Below are 23,552 nucleotides of genomic sequence, written 5' to 3'. Positions count from 1 at the left end.
AGCAGGAAAATTAGGTCACTTACACGAGCGGGGCAGCGGCGGCGAGGGGTTAAGACTAAAGGAGCGATGCGCCTAGCGGTATTTATCCAGGGCGGGGGGACGCAGGAGCTTGACAGAGGCGAAGCGAACGGGAGTGTTTTTGCCGAGACCCGGCAACGACCCGAACGCGCCGCGGCTTCACGTTCCTCCTGCGTTTTGTAGCAGATCACACTACACGCCGTGACTCCTGTCTGTACGCAGAGGCCGGCGCCGGCACACACGCTCTGATTTATTATGCATGGGACTGTGGGGCGCACTCGGTGAGGGAGAATGAGAAACGATGGCATCCCCCTTGTTAGCAGTAAATATGTGATCCATCCCCCTCGTTAACCACTGAACTGAGATGAAGAAATGAAGGCAAAACTCGCCCCCCCAACCCCCCCATCACAGTTATATTTGAACTAATCATCCGGCAGGACGGAGAAAATCCTGTTACAGAGACCGATAACAATGAGCAGAGATGCAGAGCAGCCAGAGGAGAGGAGAGACGGGAGAGGGAGAGATAAAGGGAATGACAGAAGGAGCAGAGGAAGGACATGAGGAGGAACTCTGTGTGTGTCTGTGTGTCTGTGTGTGTGTGTGTGTGTGTGTGTGTGTGCGTCAGGAGGAAGGCCCAGCGGTGCCTCGTCAGCGGTTTCAGGGGGTTGTGTCTGGGGAGGCCTGCAGGTGGCAGGTGGATATGCCCTAGTTTAGTTTGAGCAGCACCTCGTCTGCTAACACACTCACAGCCTGTATATAAAAGATGGCAGACACTACCGCAAACCCCTTAGACCAGCGGTCTCCAACCTTTTTTGCGCCACAGACCGGTTTATGCCCGTCAATATTTTCACGGACCGGCCTTTAAGGTGTCGCGGATAAATACAACGGTACCGAAAAAAAGAAGATTTATTCATAACACACGTGAAAAGACCCAGGAAAACAGAGTAAACGATAAAAACGATAACAAAATAACGCTGAAAACCGATAAAAACCCTGAAAACTATACATTTCACACCTGAGCCTCAACTCTCACGGCCCAGTACCAGTCCGAGGCCCGGGGGTTGGGGACCGCTGCCTTTGACCACCTGATTTTGGCAACAAGGCGTGTCGTGCCCACAGATGCCACAGACTCCTGACGACATCGTTCACCACTACAAATTTCATATAATATTTCGTAAAAGTCATAAAATCACTTTTACGAAATATTATATCGTAGTTAGCGTGTGTCACGGACACTTTGTTTTATGGGGACATTCAGAGTTCGACTCCCGGCTTGTAGTTTGAAAGACAGACGCAGGTACCTGCTAATTAGTGCTCAATAACATCCAATTAAAATCCTCAAATCTCACTCAGCAAACTGGAGCTCCGCCTTCTTGGGCGGTTTGTTAGTACAGTAACCTCACAGCAGCCATGGTATCGGTCAGATGATGTCATTAAAAATGCTCCAACGGCACAAACACGTCCCAGAGGTCCAGCTCAGGTGAAGCTAGCAAACAGCTAGCAGCTACAACCGCCTGTGTCTGCACCTGTCAAAGAGGCCACGCCCCTAATAACGTAATTCAGTGTAAACAGCTGTTATGAAAGGGGAAATGATATATAGCGACCATTTTCTGTATCAGGCTGTTAACGTGTTTATTGTAACACGGGGACTGACGCCCTGCTGGACATTAGAGGAACTGCAGGTTTCAGTTGAGGCTTATTCTGATCTTTTCTCTTATTCTCCTGAAACAGTGAAGTTAAATATAACATCTGTGAGTTTAGTTACAGCAGCAGAGGCAGACAAACTGTTCTTACCCCGATGTCTCGGTCCTGAGATTGCTCTGTGTTTCTGCGTGATTCATATATTGATAACCGAGCAACACGTCACAAAAACCAGCAACAAAAACACAATTTCAGGACTCCAAACGAGGCGATTGATTCAGCTCAAAGGCGCGCGACACAAACCCAGATTAGCCCGACGAGTTCGGCGCTCTGTTTGTTTGCCTGACACAATCCCGTCTGCGTCGGAGTTTGATTTTCGGAGCGAGGCGTGAGCGCTAAGTGGTCACAACTGAAGCCAAATCATTGTTTCCCCAAACAAAAGCTGCATGTTCACGAAACACAGCTATTGATCTGCGCCGTGTTGCCCGGACTACGCCGCACCGTCAATATTTATGCACCCATGTCTGTTTATGTTCCAACTGTTGCATATTTGCATGTGTGTGTGCACGCGTGCCCCTCCCCCGCCCCCGGTCTGCACATTCGGTCCTCGTGCGAGCGCTTGTGCGCGTCAGACGGGCCGTCAGTCCTAAAGAGGGCCGCGGCGCTGTCACGCCATGACACCTCTCATTTGCTGCTGCTCCTGTGAAGCGGAGCTGAAGGCAGAGGTCAGGCCACCCTCGCAGAGACGCGCCACTCAGAGCACATCATGTCCGCCCGCCGCCGCGCTGCAGCACCGGGGCATCAGCACGCACGAATCAATCACAAATACATTTGCATACACACACACACACACACACACACACACACACACACACACACACTAAACATTTATCTGTGCAACAAAAAAGCATCATGCTTCCTTCATGCTTCCTTCATGCTTCCTTCTCTCCTTCCTCTTTCATGCATCCATCCTCCCTTCCTCCTTCCTGCATATTTAATTCCTTCCTTCCCTTAATGCATACTTCTTCCTTCCTTTCCTTCTTCCTCTCTGTATACTTCACATCATTAGTTCCTTCCCTCCTTCTTTCTGTCCTTCCTTCATCTTGTATGTTTTCTGCTGTCCATCCTTCTATTCTTCCTAACATGTATGCATACATGCTTCCTTTCTCCCGAATCCTTAATACCTTCCTTCCTTGCAGACTTTTGTTCTTCCTTCCTACAAGCTTCTCTTCTTTCTTTGATTGTTTATTTCTTTGCTCTGTGATCATTTCCTTTCTTCCAGAATCTCCTTTACTTCCTGTATATTTCCTTTCTTCTTCCACACTTCCCTGTATCTATCCTTCCTATGCTGTATCCTTCCATTTCCCTGTCTGTTTACTTCTTTACTTTCTTTTGCATGCTTCCTTCCCAGTTTCTCTATACTTCCTTCCTTTCTGTAAACATCCTTCATTCCTTAATGTATCCTTTCTTCCTTTTCCCCCCCGATGCTTCCCTCTTCACTTCCTTCCTTCCTTAATCAGTCACAGATGTATTTCCTTTCCTTCGCCTGCCTCCACAGATCACTTATCCTCAGTTAAGACAACATCGTGCCTCAAATGTAGAAAACAAAGTGAGGATGATGAAGGCGGGCTGTCTGTGACCTGCGCTGGATGCTGATTGGTTATTGGTCTGTAGTTGCACACGTGCTGATTTACATTAACACTTAAAAAAGGAGGAAGCAGGAGCACAGCGGCGTGTGAACCCGAATTATTCCTGCAAAGCTACTCGGAGCAATCAGCTCGTCTCCCGACACCTCCTCCTCCTCCTCCTCCTGCAGGCCGTCCATTCGTCTCGACCGGTGTCACATGCCGTCATCAATTACCCATTAGACAGTGTAATATTCACCCAATATTGCCGGCGTGTGACTGGGAGATTTTAGAGTGATCAAAACCGACAAATCTGATTTACAGCGCTGGCATAAATAAGGAGCGCGTGCCCTCCCTGATTGCCCTGCTGAATAATGGATGCCTGTTTGGTAATCATTTTCCAATATCTCGCCACGTTCCCATGGACTGCCCTGACACTTCCTTTTTCAGCTTCTCCTCCTTCCTTTATTCCTTTTTTCAATTCCTGCCTCCTTTTACTTCTGTATGTCCTTTCTCTGTACATCCTTCCTTCCTTCTTTTCTGCCTTCCTCATTTCCTTCTTTTTTCTAGATGTTTCCTTAATTCCTTCCTTCCTGTATCCATTCGTTTTCTTTGTTTGTATACTTTAATCCTTCCTCCGTATATCCTTTTTCCTTAATGTCCTTCCATATCCATATTTCCTTCCTTTGTTATTGTATCATACATCCTTCCTTCCCTTCATTCTTTATTTATGTATGCTTTCTTCTTTCCTTTCCTTAAGCTTATCTCTCCTTCTTTGTATCTGTTCTTCCTATTTCCTTGTTTCCTTCCTATATGTCTCGTTCCTGTGTAACATCCTGACTTCCTGCCTTCATGTACACTTCCTTCCTTCCGTTCTGGTTTGTGTGCTTTTGGTCTCCTTCCTTCCTTGGTTCCTTCCACCCTCCCCCTGACATGCGGCCTCCCTCGCAGCAGTGATGTAACCGCTCTGACCCGAAGACTCTGGCGTCTTGCTTGACTTTTCGGTAATGACGCTCTGGCAGCAGCGTCATTAGCGAGGAGGCGGGTGTTGCTGTGATTGAAACATTTCCTTTAATGATTCATTGTTTCATTGTTTAGAGAGAAACGAAATGTCAACAGGTGCCAGCGTGGCCGCTGATTCGCCTGGAAAAGATCTGCAAACTAAGCCGGAGCTGAAATAAATGCGTTTCTACGGCGAGGCGGGTAAAACGGGCAGATAGACACACAAACGGAGTGGCATCAACTTTGAACTGCGGCACACGGAGATTCAATTACTCCCCCCGCCCGCCGTCCCGTCCTATCGCTGACGCTAAACGTGGTGCTAAAGCTAATTGTAATTGCATGACAAAGACTCCAGCAGTCTGGAGGTCAGCGCTTTGATGATATCATAGCGGCGCTCTAAACAGCTGCTCCTCACCTCTTTGTAATATTCTTCAAGGCACCGTCGTGGCTCTAATGGGAAAAGGCCAAAGCAGGTTATGAGAATCCTTATTTACAGCTCGCTGCCGGGCTGTGTGAAGTAGGTCACAGCGGCTCTGAAATGAAACCAGCTCGGCTCACGCCGTTTAATTCTTTCCTTTTGAATGCTCGCCGCCATGCAACGGCACAAACACGGTGTTTGCGCTGGGTAAGAGCGTCCGACCCCCCGTTAGCGTGTCTGCAGCCTGTGGGAAAGTCCGGTTCTGACCCGCCGGAGCAGCAACAACACTGGAGGTGACTCCAGCTGTTCCTCGTGCTCGCGTTCGGCTCGCGTTATAACTAAGACGTGAGAAATGCACGTTTAACACAAGCAGCGCGTCCTCTGATGTGTGAACACGGAGACAAGCAGCTGTAGCCGTGACGCCGCGGCGGCGGCCTGCTGATCAGGCAGGTTAACGCGGAGCTCCCGCAGCCTCATCAGGCACGCCGTCGCACGCTCGCACATCTCTTACAGCACGTCAGCCGGTCGGGGTAGGTGTGGGGCCGGCGTCGTCCCCCGAGGTGATGGATGCCTGTGGCAGGCTGTTATGCCACAAGGTGAAAATGTCCATTAATCAGCCGCACTTCCTTCACTGCCTCGGCGTTCCCATTACCAGCGCACTCCAAGCAGCCTGATTGGTTTTTAATTGGCCTGCCCGCCAGGAGATAGATCGCGTTTTCCCCGAGGAGAGGCACGAAGGTGTGTGTGTGTCTCTGCAGGGAAACCCACACTGAAACTCCCTGCACTCTGTTTTCTGTGGACCTTTTTCACACGGGGGGACGGACGACCACATCCAGGTGGTAACCGCCACGTGTAATACGATTTTTTATCCACTAACAAGCGCTTTAACCTTTTGCTGTCGGACTTCAGTCCTGACACGACAGCTAACAGTTACATGAGTGCTTCTACCTGATACTCTAATTACACATCCAAAACCTCCCATTTCCTCATTTCCTCCTTTACACCTCCTTACTTCCTGTCCAGTATCCTTCCCTACCTCCCATTTTCTTTATGTGTCCTTTCTTCCTAACTTCCTGTATACTTCCTTCTTTCCTACCTTACTTCTTATAAGCTTTCTTCCATCTTGTATGCTTTTCCTGTAAGCCGTACCTCCTTCCTGCTCCACAGCATTCTTCCTTCTTTCCTTCCTCTTCCTCCTCCCCTTTATATCATTTCTCCCTGCATGCTTCCTTTCTTCGCTTCCTTGATATATCCTTTTTTCCTCACTTTCTGTGTTACTTCCTTCTTTTTCAGTCTTCTGTAACCTTCCTGTGTACTTCCTCTTTCCCTCGGTGTTCTTCCTGTTTAGTTCTCTGCATGTCTCCTTGTTTCATTCACTCTTTCCTGTATAACTGTAGATGTTTTGGATTTGCACACAGTTAGATTTGCATGTAAACGACGGGGCAGAGGAGGGAGGTGTTGGAGCAGCGACTTCGTGATCATAATAACCTTCGATATGAATTGTTGGCTCGTGTCACCTCGTCCCGTCACCATCACGTTGAATACAGCAGCCTGGAAACGCTGCTGATGTTTTACAGTATCTGCTGCAACTCGTGAATCCAGCTCTGACTGATGAGCGGCATAATTAATCAGCCGCCGCAGGAGTGCGCGTGCGAAGGACGCGCGAGCGGCCACATCCTACACCGAGTAGATGTCGGCATCGACGACGTGTCGGCTCGAATCGATCAATCTCCCCTCTGCCCGAGCCCGTCACGGAGACTGATTGGAAGACCGCATTGATTCCCACAAAGACACGCGCAGCGAGCTCGGAACGATCCGAACGAAAATCCACATCGTGATTAAAGGTTTGAGCCGAACCTGCGACTCATCCCGAGGAACGAGAGCGCTGGCGGTGCAGACCGGGGTCACCAGATCCACACGCTCTTTCATCAGTAAACTCACACACATGCACGGTCGACATCATCGTTTCCACTCCCAGATTTTGCCGAGTGTGACGCAGACGTTCCATAATTTCATCGTTTGCACATAAAAATTTAAATTATGAAGAAACAAACAGAGCGTGAGGTGAGAACAAAGGACGCCGATACGCAGCTACTACAGCACCTCCAACACCTGTAACAACAATACTAATGATGATGATGATGATGATGATGAGAGCACTCCCGATCAGCTTCAGGATGAAGGAAATGATAAATTCGACATTTGAATAAGAAATAAATCAGCTGTTTGGTTTTCACGGTAAGCTGAATAAAAAAACAGATATTTTAACTGTTAACTTCATAAACAGGAGTGTGTGTGGGAGTCCACGGGTCCACAGTGAGTGGAACGCTGACCGCTGTGCCGTCACACTGATTATTTTCTTCTTCTGTCGTCTTCAGCATGTGTTGCATAATCAGGTTCATGTTAAAGGAACAGATGTGCTGCAGACGACGTGAAACTGCGTCCCGCAGAAACGATTCACAGACGAGAATCATCGAGAATCGTTTTTCCAAACTTCATTTTTAACTTCGGACGCCGTTTCCCGCTCTCGCTCACAGCAGCGGCAGCTCGTGCTGCAGTCGCCTCGTATGGAGCGTTTCACATTCCCGCAGCCGTCAGCTGGCCCTCGCCGCTGATCCATCTCTGCCTTTAAATACACTTTACGTCGTTTTATAATATGAAACAATAAAAGCCTCAAACACAGAAACGCTGCCTCATTGTGAGTCGTTCATCAAACTCTCACTTTGTTTATTCTGCGATTTCGTCTGAGCGTAGAAACAGCGCGAGATGATAACAGAGACGTCGTTAACGTGTCACCGTTTCACTTTTCTGCTTCCTGTATGAGAAAAACTTTATTTATCTCCGTAGATACACGCCTCACACGCCTCACACGCCTGCAGAAACATGTCACAGATGAACCGACGAATTAAAAAACACAACCACAAACTTCAACCACAGAGCGCGTTTCACTTGAATCCATCGATCGCGCTCGCCAATAATCGGGTTTTAACCCTCCCTTTAACGAGCGGCTCTGATTGAGGGTTGACTGTCCACAGGGGGCGCTCTGACGTCGTCGTGAGTGAGCAGGAGTGAATACGAATGGTTTTTTACTACAATAGAAACCTGCAAATAGAATCTTTTCTACTGTCTCGAGCTCTCCTGTCAACAACGTCCACACAGTGAGCTCGAGAGCGCCCCCTGTGGAACAGGAAGTGAGCAGAGCTCTGATTGTACTAGAAGTTTTGTGGCTTTAATTCCCGCCTCACTCCCCTCGAAAGAGGCGCCGCCTCCTAGTGGTGAGAGGTGATATAACACGCTGAAAGCAACGGGTTTTTAACATTTTTAGTATTTTGCAAACGCCTAAGAAGGGCGAGTCGAGCACTCGTGTCTTTAAATGCACGTCAGCGTGCGACCACACAGTCTGTGTTACCGCACGCCGCACTTCTGCTAAGCCTGCGTGTTCGTGTGGGATCCAGCCATTCAACATGGAAGCTAATATTAGCACGCAGCTGCCCCCACACCCCCACCCTGGCGGCTACATGAAGGGGATCCCCGGGAGGCTTTTTCCTGCTCGTTCATTAGGCTGCCGAGCAGTAAAGACCCCCGAGCAGTAAAGACCCCCACCCATGTCCTCGTCGATGCCGTGACTCGTTACACTGAGTCCACGTTCAGCATCAACACCTGACTTCCTCTCTGACGAGCCTCCCCGGCTTCTTTCACTTTCACACCGCACAGAGGAGGAGGTGGGAGGGGGGAGGAGGAGGGGGTTCCCGCAGTGTTGGTCTCAGTCAGACCAGGTAGCGTGCTTTCCCTCTATAATTTAATCACATTCAGCTGTCTCGCTGTCCTCGGCTCGCTCTGCAAAGCGCATCAGCCACGCGCTCTCTCTCTAACAAGCACGCCGTCTCCTTCCTGCCGCCGTTTCAGGAACGTCCCGGAGAACACGGCTTCACCTCGGCTCGCCGAGCGGCTCGGCTCAGAGAGTCTTACTGTAACTGTGGGAGCAGTTTCACAGGTTTGAGATGACTTCACACTAAAGTCAGGACTGAGACTGCTCCGGGCGTTTTAGGGGATTTATTAAGTTTTTATTCCATTTTGTGCAGAAAACAAAAAAACAAAGAAAGAAATCTTCACTGAACTCATTCAGAGTCTCTCAGGTTGGCATCACTTTATCTCTGAATCACAGATTAACTCAACTAAATCTCAGATTTGAGGAACACAAAGGATAAACCTGCTGAACTACTGACACCGGCCGATAAATTCATCCCTGCACACACTTTCACTTTGAAAACACCGACGTGTCAGACGACTCAGTCTGGACTCCTCTCCAGATGTGTCCGAGCGACGCCTCCATCCTGCGCTCACAAACACTCACCGTGGAAGCAGCAGAGCTTTGTTTGTCATGACAGCATGAAACGTGTTGCAGTGCATCTGTGTGAGTGCGTGCAGACACACACAACATCTGCATCAGGAGGAAGAGCAGAGCGAAGGGACAGCATGTGCTGGAAGTTTGAGCTGAACTTCAGATCGCCTCGCTCAGCCTCGTCCATGAAGACATCAGAGTGACAGCACATGTGCGTGCGAATCAAAGCGCTCGAGAGCAGAAACACGGAGGAAATCTTGCAATAATCCAGCATTCAGCAGCATAAAGATGAGACATGTTTCCAGCAAACACAGCGCGAGCGTGCAGAGCAGCACTCAGCACCAAACTTCCACAACAAACTTGTGAAGCATGCAAGTTTCTTCACGATACCTGACGCAACAACAGCCGACTGCAGCAACATGACAGAAACAAAGCCTGACGACACGACACCGGAGCGACCGCGAGGCTCTGATGCAGCCGAAACGCTCGCTGTGCCGGGCGGCCGATCAACATCGCACCGTCACATCTACGGGCAGAAACACGAGAAGCCGTTAACGAGTTACCTTCCAGCTGCAGTCTTCTCAGCAAACTTTTCCTCCTGCTCTCCCGGCTTCAGCCTCTCCTTTATTTCTCTCACTGCAAAGTTGCGCTCTCCTCCTGCATGCAAATCATTTTTACGACTTGAGAGATGTGACCGGCAATGAGGGAAGGAGGTGGAGAGAGCGCGGAGAGCGAGAAAGGATGACAGAGGGGTGGAGGAGTGGAGATAATGGTTGGAAGGCAGACGACCAATGGGGCCCAGAGCCTGATGGAAAAAAGGAATCAGGACACACCAATGAGGAGAGAGAGAGAGAGAAGCAGGTATGGCAAGAGCGCGGTCGGGAGGAGACGGCGTAACGCAGACCGAGAGAGACACTGAGGGAGAGAGAGAGCGAGCAGAGCAATAAGAGAGAGAGAGGGAGGGCGGGAGAGGGAGAGGAGAGGGAGAGAGGCGAGGATCCCAGGCGAGATGGAGAGAAACGCTCAAAAAAACCATGGAAGGAAGAGGCTGACTTACCCGGGCGCTGCTAGTGGTATCCTTCACACGCCGCCTCGCAGACACACACACAGGAGCGGCGATAGAGGCGCACGCCGCTCCGCCGTCGCTGAGACCGACCAACAGAAAAACAACAAAGGAGAGAGGGGACTTCCAGAGCGGCTGGTGTACCCTGAAGGAGTGTGTGTGTGTGTGTGTGTGTGTGTGTGCGTGTGTGTGTGTGCGTGTGTGTGCGTGTGCGTGTGTGCGTGTGTGTGCGTGTGCGTGTGTGCGTGCGTGTGTGTGTGTGTGTGTGCATGCGCGTGTGCGTGTGAGGAAGCTCGGAGGAGATGCAGGGACCACTGAAGGAAGCTGAAAGCTCGTCTCTCTGCATGTACGTCCTCCAACACTCTCTCTGCCCCCCCACATACATTTATTCAGGGCTGCAGACGGTCCCAGAGCGAGAGCTTCCCACGGGCCCTGCACGGGCACACATGAAGGGAGGGGGAGGGGAGGGGGAGGAGGAGGGGAGGGGGCGCACAGATACACGTTTGTGCCCTAAAAACGCTGGAATGAGCTCCACTCGTGGTTCACTGCTCGTCTGACTGGAGACACAAACAGGAAGCAAACTTAAAGGAAGTCTCTGCCTCATCGCTGGCTCGCCGTTAATTAATCCTCCTCTTCCTCCTCCTCCTCCTCCCATCACAGGCTCCGAGGCTGGCTGAGCAGCAGAATTAAGAGAGGAGAAGAAGATGAATGAGCGTGGAAGCGGGCGAGCTGCAGCCGTGTGGAGTGCACAATAACCGGGGTGACATTCATGTGTGGGAATAACAACACACTGATTTCCATATTTACACAGATATGCAAACACACACAATGTTAATTTGATCCCTGAGACGTCGTCATAATTAGAGTATAAATTAGCTTTGTTTCTTACTGGACAAGAGGTGCTAATTCATTCGCTCGGCCCGCTGGGGCGGCTGAATCGGGCCTCGCAGACGCTGCACACGAGCAATAACGTTTCCAAATACATTCGTGTTTGCACATAAATATTCAGAGCATATATGAAGCTCCAACAGTAAACACATCAGAAGCATCCAGCAGCATTTTACTCAACCAACAAGCTCTCTGCCTGCAGCAGCACAGCAGGCACCGTAAGTACTCAGGGGGGCTGGGACCGCCGCTGCCCCCGTGGTGCTCCATATTACCTATGCTAATGCCAATCAGGCACAATTACTCCAGCAATCAGGCAGACCGAGGCGCTGACCCGGCAGCCCTGCATCGCTGCGCTGTGATGTTTGAGTCCTGCCGTGAATCTGCTGCTCACGGAGCCTCGGCACCGAGGATCGCTTCACTCAAACAAGAAATCCGCTGAACCGGAGGGAAGATGGCGAGTCTCGCCCAGAACGTCCCTCCATAAACCAACAAACATGCGAAGAAACAAATCCCGACAGGGAGGCAAAAAGAGACGGAAACAGGAAGCAGTGACGGGATATTTAGGCTTTGACTGGATTGTAATTTGTTGGTAATTATTCCATAATGAGGGATAACTCAGCCACAGTGACAGATTAGCCGTGATTCTTCACGGGATCTTTGAATCTTAAACATCTGCAAACCAGATGTTGGTTCAGATTCAGTGTGAGGTAATAAAGATGGAGAGCCAGCCTGACTGTGATGACATCATGAATCAGACAGGTACAGGAAGATGGGTATCCTGTTTTCCTTCTCTCTCCCCAACCAATCACAGCAGATGGCCCCGCCCCTCCCTGAGCCTGGTTCTGCTGGAGGTTTCTTCCTGTTAAAAGGGAGTTTTTCCTTCCCACTGAATCACCATATATCCCACGATACGATATTATTGCAATTTTTTAAAATATTTAGCGATATTCAGATTCTGTACATAAAGGTAAACTTTATCAATATTCATTTTCTCTAATATCAAAGTCTCACACTCAGTCTTTCTCTCATTTCAGTTTTATTGTTGACAAACTGAACGGTTTGTATTACAGTCTAGTCCAACTTAACTGAATCAACCATCTGGTACAATTATAGCTATTCTGAACTATGCAGTTTATGAAAACTATGCAGCCCCTTCAGCAACTGAAGAATTTGAAAGTAAATGAAAACAAAATATAATTTTACATTAAATAAAAAAGTTTTAAACGTCATTAAAATAAAACATGTCTTAAACTAAAATAAGTAAACTGTCATGTTTATTGCTGCCAAAAACAAGTGAAACACATTTGGACAGTGAAGGAATGTCAGGATTCTTGCTCAGAAAAAGGATCAACATGCTCTGAAGTCAGAGCACAAAAACCTTTTTGTAACAAAGTATCGATTTCTGCTGTCCCTGTATCGATACATTATTAGAAACAAAATATCACCATGCTACACAGTATCCATTTTTTCCCCACCCCTATTTCAGTGCCAGTTAGTTTGTTAGTCTTATCATTCAGGTCCTGCTCTCAGGAAACATCGGCACAAACAGCTGAAACTGTTCTTACAAAAAGTTTATTTTATTTTTTGACTCTTTTTGCATGAAAACGACTGAAACTCATAATTAACGACATGAACACTTCAGAATGTGTCACAGGCGGAGAGAACAGCGCCGGCGCCACAAACAGCCTGAGTATGTTTCAGACTTCAGGTGACCCTCGAGCACTGAGACGGGACCACAGTGGGATTTATCTCCTGCCGGGAAACAGGAAGTCGGACGACACTTGAAGGCCATCCACGCCAGACCAACTGAGACACCAAACAAAGCGCACACTGAACACAAACAACTGACTTCTGTTCAGCTTCATCACATTAGAGACGATGATACAAACGGCTGCCCTGAAGGCCCCGCATTAAAGACTCCATGTGTATCCTGATGTTAGCCTAAACCTGCTTGTTGCTGTTTCATATGCACTGATGAAACAGACTGTATGATGTCATAAATATGGATTGAAGACAGACGCCTAAACCAGCAATCCTTCCCACGAACACCAGGGGGCGATGTCTGTGGACGCGTGTGAGGAGGACACAGACCCGATGACTGTATGAGCTCGGCCTCTTGTTTCAGCTCATGCTGAATAAAACATGGAGTTTGGCCACGCCAAGGCTCAGACAGGACGCACTCATTGGTCCTGACCTGTGATTGACAGCTCATTAACCAATAGGTGAGCGCTTTCTGTTTGAGTGCCTCTGACGGCCCAAACCAACAACAGCTCACATTTATTATTGGGGGTCTAATAATGAAGTGACGCGCTTCACTGGAAGGACAGAGACTTTCTGTCCAAAGCTGACAGACACAGGACAGATGTGTGTGATAGGAAAGGCTCAGTGGGACGTCCACAGTCCACTGCTAACATTTGCTCGTGCAAAGAAGCACTGCAGGTACACAAACTGTAAAATCCACCAAATCAGAGCGTGTTTGTTTTCAGCTGTTTAATGAGCCGCTCTCGTCGCTCTCAGAGCTCATTCCCTCGCCACTTGGATTTAATTCAGATCGTAATGCCTCAGAGCAAAGGTTCATGGGGAAAATGTGCACCCTGAGTAATTCATGTTTGTGTCTTTACTTTCATAAATCTCTTTGTCACTGGACATCAGCATAACTGATGCTCGCTGACTGTCACTTTAATGAGCTCTCGCGGGAACACTCTGGCTCCCAGGTTGACTTTTCTGCACCTCATCATATCTAATATTGTCACAAATGAGAGTTATTATGACAAGGTTGTGTTTAAAGACATGCGACAGCACGGTTTCAGCTCCCAGCTCGTCACACGTCCACACGCCAGACGAGCGTCATTCATCAGTGTGGAGAGCGATTTGGACTCAAACCACAACTGCTGGTGAAACCTCACCAAGAGTCTTTTAGAGCAGTAAAGCAGCCACATGCTAGTGTGTAGCAGCACCCTTAGACTGAGCCTTTCAGTGCACAAACCTAACCAAGTAAATCTAAGAACATCATCTTCACCACTTCTGCATCCCTGCATAACACTTACCGAGTGCTCCTCAGTCCTTCAGTCCAACCACATCGCCTTCATTCATGGGCTGTCAGGAAGCACAATGATGCTCAATGACATCCAATCAAAATCACAGAATTTCACTGTGCACCACAACTGGAGGTCAGCCTTCTAGTACGATAACCTCCCGGCCAGAGCAGCAGACAGCTAACAGCTACAGCTGCCTGTGCCACCATGCACCTGCCAATCAAACAGGCCACACCCCTACAAATGCATTCAAACAGGTGAGTCCTGACTCACTGCTGGAGCTTCAGCTATGCGGCTGATTTTCTGTCAGCTGAGGATGAATTTAATACGAGGCTCAGCAGAAATGCCTTGAAAAGCAGAAGTGAAGGTTAATAATCACACTCATCATGTTGCAAATCATTTTTCAAGTTCAAGGTTTTCTTCTCAGACGTGGAAACCACTGAAGAAGAGTCTACTTAACATAAACACCGTCTTAAATTCATCTCCTCACCTGAAATGAAAAGCGCTTGAACTATTTAGAGGCCATTTTTTAAAATCACTTATTCGCCGACTGCAGCGCATATACATCTGTAAATTTTAAAGGAAAAAACTTCCCGGGTGAAAGAAAACGAAGGGAACCCCGGCGCTGCAGCAGGGATGGAGGGAGGCTGCTGAGGTTAGAGGTGCAGCTGCTGCAGAGTGGAAGCAAGTGAGCGCCAGGCAGCCAAAGGAGGGGGAGGAAGACAATCTGTGTGTTTGGGGACTTGAGATGATAGCGTGGGAGAAGGTGAAGGCTTGTTGTTCGCTGGGACCGAGGGAGAGGAGCGGGTGGGGTTGGGGGGGAGGCGAAGAGGAGGAGGAAGAAGAAAAGAATGAGCCGAGAGAGAGAAATGTAGGGAGGAGAGGTTGTATTGGTGGTGTACTGGGAGTAAGAAAGAGGAGGAATAACAAGCTTCAGCCTACTTATGTACAATACAGAGTGTGTGTGTGTGTGTGTGTGTGTGTGTGTGCGTGCATGTGTGTGTGTGCGTGTGTGTGCGTGTGTGTGTGTGTGTGTGTGCGATACTCGGGTCTTTGGAACAGGATGACAAATGTGCCAGACATGAAAGACCAGAGCACACACAAACCCACAGGGAGCCTCTTTACCTGCGCGCGCGCACACACACACACACACACACACACACAGCAGTAGCTTCAGGGGATAAACACACACACACACACACACACACACACACACACACAGCAGTAGCTTCAGGGGATAAACACACACACACACACACACACAGTGTGTATTGCTGTGTTTGTAAGACTAGATTCGGCTCCTCGTTGTTAAACCAGCACAGGGTTTTACAATCACACCTCCCCTCGTTACCCACAGTCACAGACAAAAATCTGCTAATCAATATTTCCTCAAACTGAAATCAGATTCATACCTGTGAGGTGACGTGTGCTGCTCACCGAGACAAATCCACGGAGATGTGTCACCTGATTCAGCAGGAAGTCCCCTCAGCTTAGAGGGGATTTTTTCATCTTTACGATAAAAACTTGTCAGTAAAATCCACACAAACACTGCACATTTACACTTTTACAATTAAATATAAAACATATGATATCCTGTAAGAATGTCTGTTGCACCTTATATTTCAGCTCAGTAAATATGTGATGGGTAATAATTTGCATACACAGTATTGTATTACACATTTTCCATCACTAAATGTGCTACATCTTACTTTTGTGTTACTTAATTGCTAGCTGGACAAAGTCCTTCGTTACATTACTCGTTACATTACTTTCTCGGTAAAATGTCCTGAAACTTATTGTCTCATAATCACCACTGAACGATATAAGCTGAGGCTACAGCCCCACACACGCACACATCCCCACCCTAACGACGACACAGGTGATCCTTCTCTTAGCATTTAGGTGTGAACACAAAGAAAAGATGAAACCAGCACAAAGACACTTTAAAGGCGTAGTCATGGTGATTCTGCTGTAGCAGTCTGTTACCTGTTGACGTGCACGCTCTGGCTGCGGGGCTGGAGTCTGCGTACGCTCAGCTTTGACGTCACTCTGGGCTCTTAGCTAGTTAGCTACTTAGCGTTAGCATGCTATGCATCTGTTAGCAATAGCTGTGTCCCAAAACGTCGGCTGCATCCTCCGGAGGCCGATTACGTCACAGCCAGGCGACGAAGGCTGTCCCAATTCGTCGACTCCTAATTCGTCGACTCCTTCAAATGCGGCGACAAATGCGTCCTTCATTTCCCCGAATTTGAAGGATGGGTCGGGTGTGTCCTTCGTGGCCCACCATATCCCAGAATTCATAGCGCGGCCCAGCCAAATTTCAGCTGCCAACAATGGCGGCCGCTACTGAGTTTTAAAATTACTCTTATTATTCTTTCTGGGCTACAAAATAAACTTTTAACATATTTTAAGGCGAGAAAGTAGCTGTGTAAATGACAAATATCTGCTTGGTTTATCAAGACATCGCATATTTGCAAAAGTGTTTTCGGAGACGTCTGTCACCCACCAGCTCGATAGCAAGCTGGGGGTTCAATGGTCACTCCAGCCGGCGAGAGCAGCGGACTCCCGGCTTCATCGTTTTCAGACCCCCGCTCTTTCGCTACTCAGGTTAAACATGATATAAGTCACTTGGATAAAAATGTATTGGTTTGCCTTTTTTGGGTTTTATTTGTTCTGGAGTAAATCGGTTTGGCTGAGATCAAAGTTTAGATTATTAGATAAAATAAAACTTTATTAATCCATCGAGTGGGTTCCTCCTTGGTTTTTACACAGCTGAATAAACGTTAAACAGAAAACTGATTAAACAGAAGTGTGACACGGTCGACAATTTACGCCAGTGCCCTGTTATATTTTAGATAGCAAGGAGCAGACATCGAGTTTATTAAACTCCACCGAGACAGCGGTGACGCAAATCTGAAGGCTAGACCGTCCAATTTCACAGCCTCGCACTTCCGGCCTTCTCGGTCTTTGAAGGAAGTCCTCCGAAGGATGCAGCCGACGTTTTGGGACACAGCTAATGAGCCCACATTATCTTAGCAGCTGGGCTGCAGAGAACCAATGCTAGCAAGGATATAAGGTGTACAGCCTCACTCCAAAAATGAGTCCCCGAGAAACACGAAGCAATAAGTCTGAATAATAATAAATAATATTAATAATAAAATGTTCACTGAAATATATGAAATCAAAGGTTTATTTATAGAAATAATTCACCATCAAGTATAACCAGACTGGATTAAATGTAATGTTTTATTACATTTACAGACCAACGCAGAAACATTTCATGGAGCATTCATTTTTTTCAGTGCATAAAATATCACATAATTATCTTAGAAACAACCAAGTAACAATATCAGCCAGGGTTTTTAGCAGAAGAAATGATATTGATAAATGCTACAAACTATAGAATCAAAACATCAGTAACATGACAATTATATGTCTTTTTACATTACACCATTGTTCCCATGTTTGACCAAACTGTAAGATAAAGCGATGCTCACAGTAGGTATATTTTAATGAAAAAAAACAGATGATAATATTCAGTCTAGGCTGAGCTGGGAAACCTCAACAAAAAGCTGGAAGTTTCAGTCGCTCCTGTAGCCGGACCTGGGTGTGGATCTCCTGGGAGCAGAGCCTGAGACAGATCCAGAACTCGCTGGAGAGAATACATCTAATCTGATCCAGGATGGCCTCAGGACTCCCCGGAAGAGGTGACGAGGTGTCTGAGGAGGAGGAGCAGGTCTGGAATACCTTCCGAGTGTACTGAAACCACAACCTCAGATAGGAAAAAGAGGATGGACGCGTGGATTGCAGATCCGGTATGTTAGAACGGCAGCGATGCTGTTCCTCTTATTCGTGCAGTGCAAACAGGCCTTTACTCTGAGAACTGAAACCCAAAATACCAACAGATCCCACAGACACACACCCACAGCGACGAGAACACACACTCGCACGAGCAGTTTGCAAACAAAGTGACTACACGCAGCCATGACGGCGGGTACGTACACAAACACGCTCAGAGGCACGTGCTGATGGAAATTCAAAAGCATCGGCGTGAGAACAAAAGCATGGCGAGAGGGCATACATAAACATTACACGTGCATGCATTATGCACAAACACACAGCCCATTTACCTCGCTCGCAGAGGTAAGAGCACGCATCATTTCACCCCCCCACTCCCTCTCTCCAGTCCCCAAATCCGTGGCATATGACCTTCTGTGGGACAGATAAAGAATGTGCTTATCAGTCATGCAAATGAGGCTGAATTCATTTTCCACAACAGATGGCCCCATAGATAATGATGATGGAGGAGAGAAAATTAAATGTCTCTCGCTCGGTGACCATGGCAACCGCGCCTCTGCGGCGTAATATCAATAATAAGTGTGCCGCATAATAAGGTTGTCAGTCCTGTGAATCAAAACCTCCCATGATGGGATAGGCTACAGGGGGTACGGTGGGGGGGTGAAGTGTCTTAGAAAGTTTGGCTGACTCCGTCGGGCGCAGCGGGGGCCGGGCTGAACCGCCGCCGTGCTCACGTTAAAAGGAACCCCGACTATATCAGCTTGTTGGCTTTTGCTCCCAACGTCCTGTCCGTATGTTAAAGATGCACACATCCTTAGTCTCGCTGTGTGCAGTGCACTCTGGGTACATCAACTGGTTTCATACCAGTGCTACTGTTTCTAACAGGCCTGAAACACGGCGTGCTTCCCATGCACACGAGGAGGAGTAAGGAGCGAGACCCCCGCAGCCTCTCCATAAGAGCCGCGGCTCTCCCCTCTCCCTGATGATGGAGATGGAGCAGCATTGGTAAAGCTTGAAACACTTTAGCTCACATCCATGACCAGTGAGAACCAGTTTGTTTAGTGTTAGGAGATGATGATGGGTTGGATTCAGACGCAGCCTTTTACAGCCGCGGCTCGCTGCGGTGCTTCCCCTAGTTTCTGTTTCCTTTGATGGTTGGTTGTCATAGTTTCAGTCTGGCTGGACTCAGATTAAAGGTTCATTTATAAAGTGAACAGGCGGCTGTTTAACCATCAAGCAGCTAAGATGTTGCAGAGAGCGTGCAAAAGTTAGCGCTGCTGGCATCACGATGTTTGAGTCACGTCCTGCTTGTGTCTTTGCCTGAGTGTAAACACACTGTCGGTGTTTCCTGTTGTTCCTGGATGTTTATTTCTCCTTACAGACACGATTGTTCCTGCCTGTATCGAGCAGCTGGTCCAACACTGGTTGGAGCTCACAGCACAACCCAAGTTATTCTGTTTGCATAAACGTGTTTCCTTTAAAATGTTTCCTCAGAGACGGAGACCAGTCTGCAACCACGCTGCCATCCGCATTAAGACGGTGTTATAACTGCAATAAATCTGCAATCAGTCTGTGACCGAATGAGATCAAGGTGGCATTTCCATGCAGTCTGTTTGTGATGATAAAGTGATTAATGGAACCTCAGATATGTGACAGAAATCCTTCCACAAATAGAGACAACCAGAGTAAAAGCAGAACAAAAGCAGCTGTGTCGAGCCCCTGCAGCAGGGAGACACGTGCAGAGATTTGTGCTCAGTGCAGACTGACTCACACGGACTGAAACATGTTGGCAGTCTGTGTTTCTTAGTTAGACGGCAGATATTTGCAAACCTTTGCCGATCTCTCTGAGAGTGACTCCAGTCAGTCTGAGTCAGACTGCAACTGTTTGCCTCCTGCAGGAGACCCGAGCAAAGGCTGAGTGTTGCATGCTCAACCTCCTGGCTGTACGTCTGTGGAGGTTCATGTCATCCAGGTCATCGTAGTCTAAGGAGCTTTAGAGCAGTTTGCTGTCGTGTTTTTGCTCTGGAGCCGCTGCAACTCAGATCCTCTGCTGTGTTATATTTGAGCTTTATTGAGCTTAAACATGACGAGTCTGAGCCACTTATAATTACTAATGATAATTCACAGGCCTGGCTGTAACCTGTGACTTTATTTTGGTGGTTTAAAGCACATTGGCGTCACCGTGTGTCTGATTCTTTCACTTCTGAGCTCTCTGACGCTCCAGCAGCATCTCTGTGCTTCACACATGTAATAAGCCGTTATTATTCACTCATTTTTGGTGACGTGGTCGTCGCTTTCTTACTGAAAGCTCATGACTTCTTGAGTCTGTGCAGCCAGCAGGTCTTCAGATTAGCGTAGCTTAGCATAATGACTGGAAACAAAGGGAAACTGCTAGCCAGGCTGTGCTTCAAATCCAAACAAAGCACCTGTTTCAGCAGGTGTTACCTTTGCTTTTAGAGCTCCTCGAGTGCTCGTAAACTTTCGCCTGACTGCGCAGACGTGCCATCTTCCTGCATCACAGTCTATGAACACTGCCTGTGATTGGCTGACAGGCCGAGGCGGCGGTGTGTTGTCTGTTGGGATTCGAGCGTAAACCAGCAGCTCTGCTTGTGACATATATCAGCTGAAATTAGAACGATAGAGATTGGGCCTTGGACTTTTATAGTAAATGTCTGAAATATGAATTGATCCCAGCTCTCATTACTAAACTTAATAGCTACACACTCGTGGGAAAATTGAAAAATGTGAGCGATGAGGCTCTCAGATCAGCGTTTATCCTTTAAAGCAGAGCAGATCCTCTTCTAGTATTCTGCATTTCTGTGCTCCGCGCTTCACTTCGCAGCTTTGTGCTCCACTTTTTAATTGAAACGCAGGTTTGACAGAGCCGGCGCTTATTTAACTTTAAACGTATGGAATTCAGACCAATGCTGCGTTTCTGTGCCGTTGAGCCGGAGCGGAGATCTCGTGAAGAACGGCGTTAAATCTGTGAGAAGCGTCTCATTCTGCAGCACATACGTTTGCAGAGAGACGTGGAGCTCGGCTCTCGTTTGCATCGCAGCCTAATTACAGATCTGATTTATTTGCTCCGTTATTAAAACTCGAGCCTGAGCGTTCCCGATGAAAACAGAGATTACGGCTGAGTGCGGGACGGGATCTGGGATGGAAATGTCATTCCTGAGAAGTGGGAAAGACGGGAATTGTTCAAAACTGGTGCAGGGATCTTCAGAAACGACGTGATTCTAGATTTCCATGAAGTGACCTTGGGGGCTGTTTCCTACATCATCTTTCTTTATTGACCAGTTGCTCAATCACATATGGTTGAGTACTCCTGCTCCCCTCGCTTCAGCAAACACCTGCTCAAAGCACAAATACCACACGCCTGCTCCACTGCACACGAGTGTGCCTCACACACACACAGCCAATGACCCACCGCTGCAGGACTGCTCCTCCTGGATGTCTCCTGATTCTGGGAATTCTTCCTTCGACGTCTAACGTCTAAGACGGCGCGTCAGGGAGCAAAACTCCCACAAACGCTCAAATTCACAAGACGTCAGATTTTAAAGAAATGAACTCTGTGTTTTGTTGTTGAACAGTCTGGTTAGAAGATGATGTTCTTATAAGTTGAGCACTTCCGACCTAACTGTGAAAAGTAACATTACTCGTATTCAGTGTTGGGAAGGTTACTTTAAAAATGTATTCCATTACAGAATACATGCCCCAAAATGTATTCTGTAACGTATTCCGTTACTCAATGAGAGTAACGTATTCTGAATACTTTGGATTACTTAATATATTATCATGCTGTTTACAACTACATGAATGTGCTATTGCTGTGATTTATTACTGTCACTTTGCTAGCAGAGACAGAGAGAGGCGTTGAAAGGCTGCTCCAACAGAACTTATTGTTTCAGAGGAAAACACGAACACGGTGTACAGTCGAGTCTTAATAGCTTACTTACAGCTGGGCTCGTCAGGCTCTCTTCTTGGCTGCAGTGGTTATTATTATATTTACATGCTTCCAGCTCCCGTTTCTGCTCGATGACAGCTCGTACTTTTCCTTTTTCTCCCTCCCTCGCTCACAGACACATAACGTGTATGGCAGTCCATTCTCCCTGCAGCACGGACTACACTGCCCATGATGCTACATTCTTTAGAGCTATACCTGTAGCATTCTGCCTATTAGCTTAGCACAACAACAACAACAGGCGCTCTCTCACCCAGGAAACACGCAGAGAGAGCGTCACCCTGTAACCATGGCAACGTAACGCTGCCGCCTGGAACAGCAGAACGTAGCTGTCAAACAAAACCCAAACAGTCCTGACCCGCCACAATATGAAACAGGGAAGTACCGCCGTGTAATCCATTTATTTCAACAAAGTAACTGTATTCTAAATACCACCTTTTTAAACGGTAACTGTAACGGAATACAGTTACTCATATTTTGTATTTTAAATACGTAACGGCGGTACATGTATTCCGTTACTCCCCAACACTGCTCGTATTAAACTGCTGCTTTTTTATGCTAAATGAGTTTGACTTCACAAACATCACTTCATCTGTTTCATGTAAAGCTCTCAGTTTTTCCTTCTGAATTTAACATTTTTATATTTATTCAAACTTTTAAATGTTAATCTGTGTAATTTAGAAATGCTCTTTCTCCCTGGAATCTCACCCCCGCCTTACCCACTCCCTCATCTCCTTTTTAACGCTCGTTCGTGAACAGCACGCTGCTGTGGGCTCAGTTTCCTGTGCTGATGTCACTCTGCAGTCTGAAGAAAAAAAGCCTGCAGCTCTGTGAAGGATGTTTAGATCTGCTGACCATCATGAAGCCAGGTACAAGCTCATCACCATCATCATCATCATCATCACAGTCACAAATCCTGTAACGCTCGTGTTTATCAGGCACTACATGAGCTCCGCTGCTCCTCTTTGTAATAAAACCACCAACAACAAGTGTGATTCAGAGCAGCATCATCTGTCTGATTAATGTGAACCCAGCTCTGCTGTGCTGCCGGAGAAATTATTATTTAACCTTTATTTAACGAGGAAAACGACTCTTGAGATTAAAAACCTCATTTACAAGACTGTCCTGGCCGAGATATGCAGCGGTTCAATCAGCGCTGGTCACACCGACACGAACACACACTGAGTAAGTGACACGACGACAAGGAAAACATCTGGATTTTGATTCAAAGCTCGGGAGAGTAGGTGAGCGCAGCCTGCGGGTCGGTTAGAGTGACGCTGGATTCATTCGGTGACAGAAACTAAAGGTTTGATGTGTTTTTCAGAGGATCCAGATGGAAGGAGCTGCACAAAGACTGGACAACAGAGGCAGAAGCAGAACGATTCAGTGGAGGGTAAGAGCGATAAGATTATTGATGAATGTCAGCGGTCCAGGGTGGACGGTAACAGGACAAACATGTCCATAAAAGGTCTGTTTGTAGTTTGGTCTCAACTTTTTACCTCCTGCTGCTCAGTGTGAGGGTTTAAGAGCCCAAACATTTGAGCCTTTTACTGATGCAGGCGAGAGGGTCGGAGGTTCGTGCACCTGCGAGCATCATCAGTTTACTTTTGTCAGCATTCGGCAGACGTTTGCAGTCACACAGGAGCTGCACCACAGCTCAGCCTCTGCTGCAGCACCACACCTGTCCTGGAGCACAGGTAATGTGCACGTCCCCCTGCTCTGGTTAAAGTACAGCTGTCGGTCTGAGACCCAGAACAA

The 23,552-nt window shown here is 47.7% G+C and overlaps 1 protein-coding gene across 10 annotated transcripts in view; it reads right to left on the bottom strand.

Annotated features, from left to right (window-relative positions):
* Positions 1–16,450, bottom strand: part of myt1lb (myelin transcription factor 1-like, b) — a 118,733-nt gene extending 102,283 nt beyond the window's left edge. For 4 of the 10 annotated variants that reach the window (XM_085142363.1, XM_085142370.1, XM_085142367.1 and 1 more), the window contains exon 1: positions 9,610–10,092. The gene's annotated coding sequence lies outside the window, so the exon portion shown is untranslated. The other 6 variants (XM_085142369.1, XM_085142372.1, XM_085142365.1 and 3 more) reach the window with 5 other exon arrangements.
* Between the last annotated feature and the right edge of the window lie 7,102 nt (positions 16,451–23,552).

The sequence above is a fragment of the Neolamprologus multifasciatus genome, chromosome 19 (genome assembly GCF_963576455.1).
Source record: "Neolamprologus multifasciatus chromosome 19, fNeoMul1.2, whole genome shotgun sequence".
Classification (NCBI taxonomy): domain Eukaryota; kingdom Metazoa; phylum Chordata; class Actinopteri; order Cichliformes; family Cichlidae; genus Neolamprologus; species Neolamprologus multifasciatus.
This window is presented reverse-complemented; position numbering and strand designations above follow the sequence as displayed.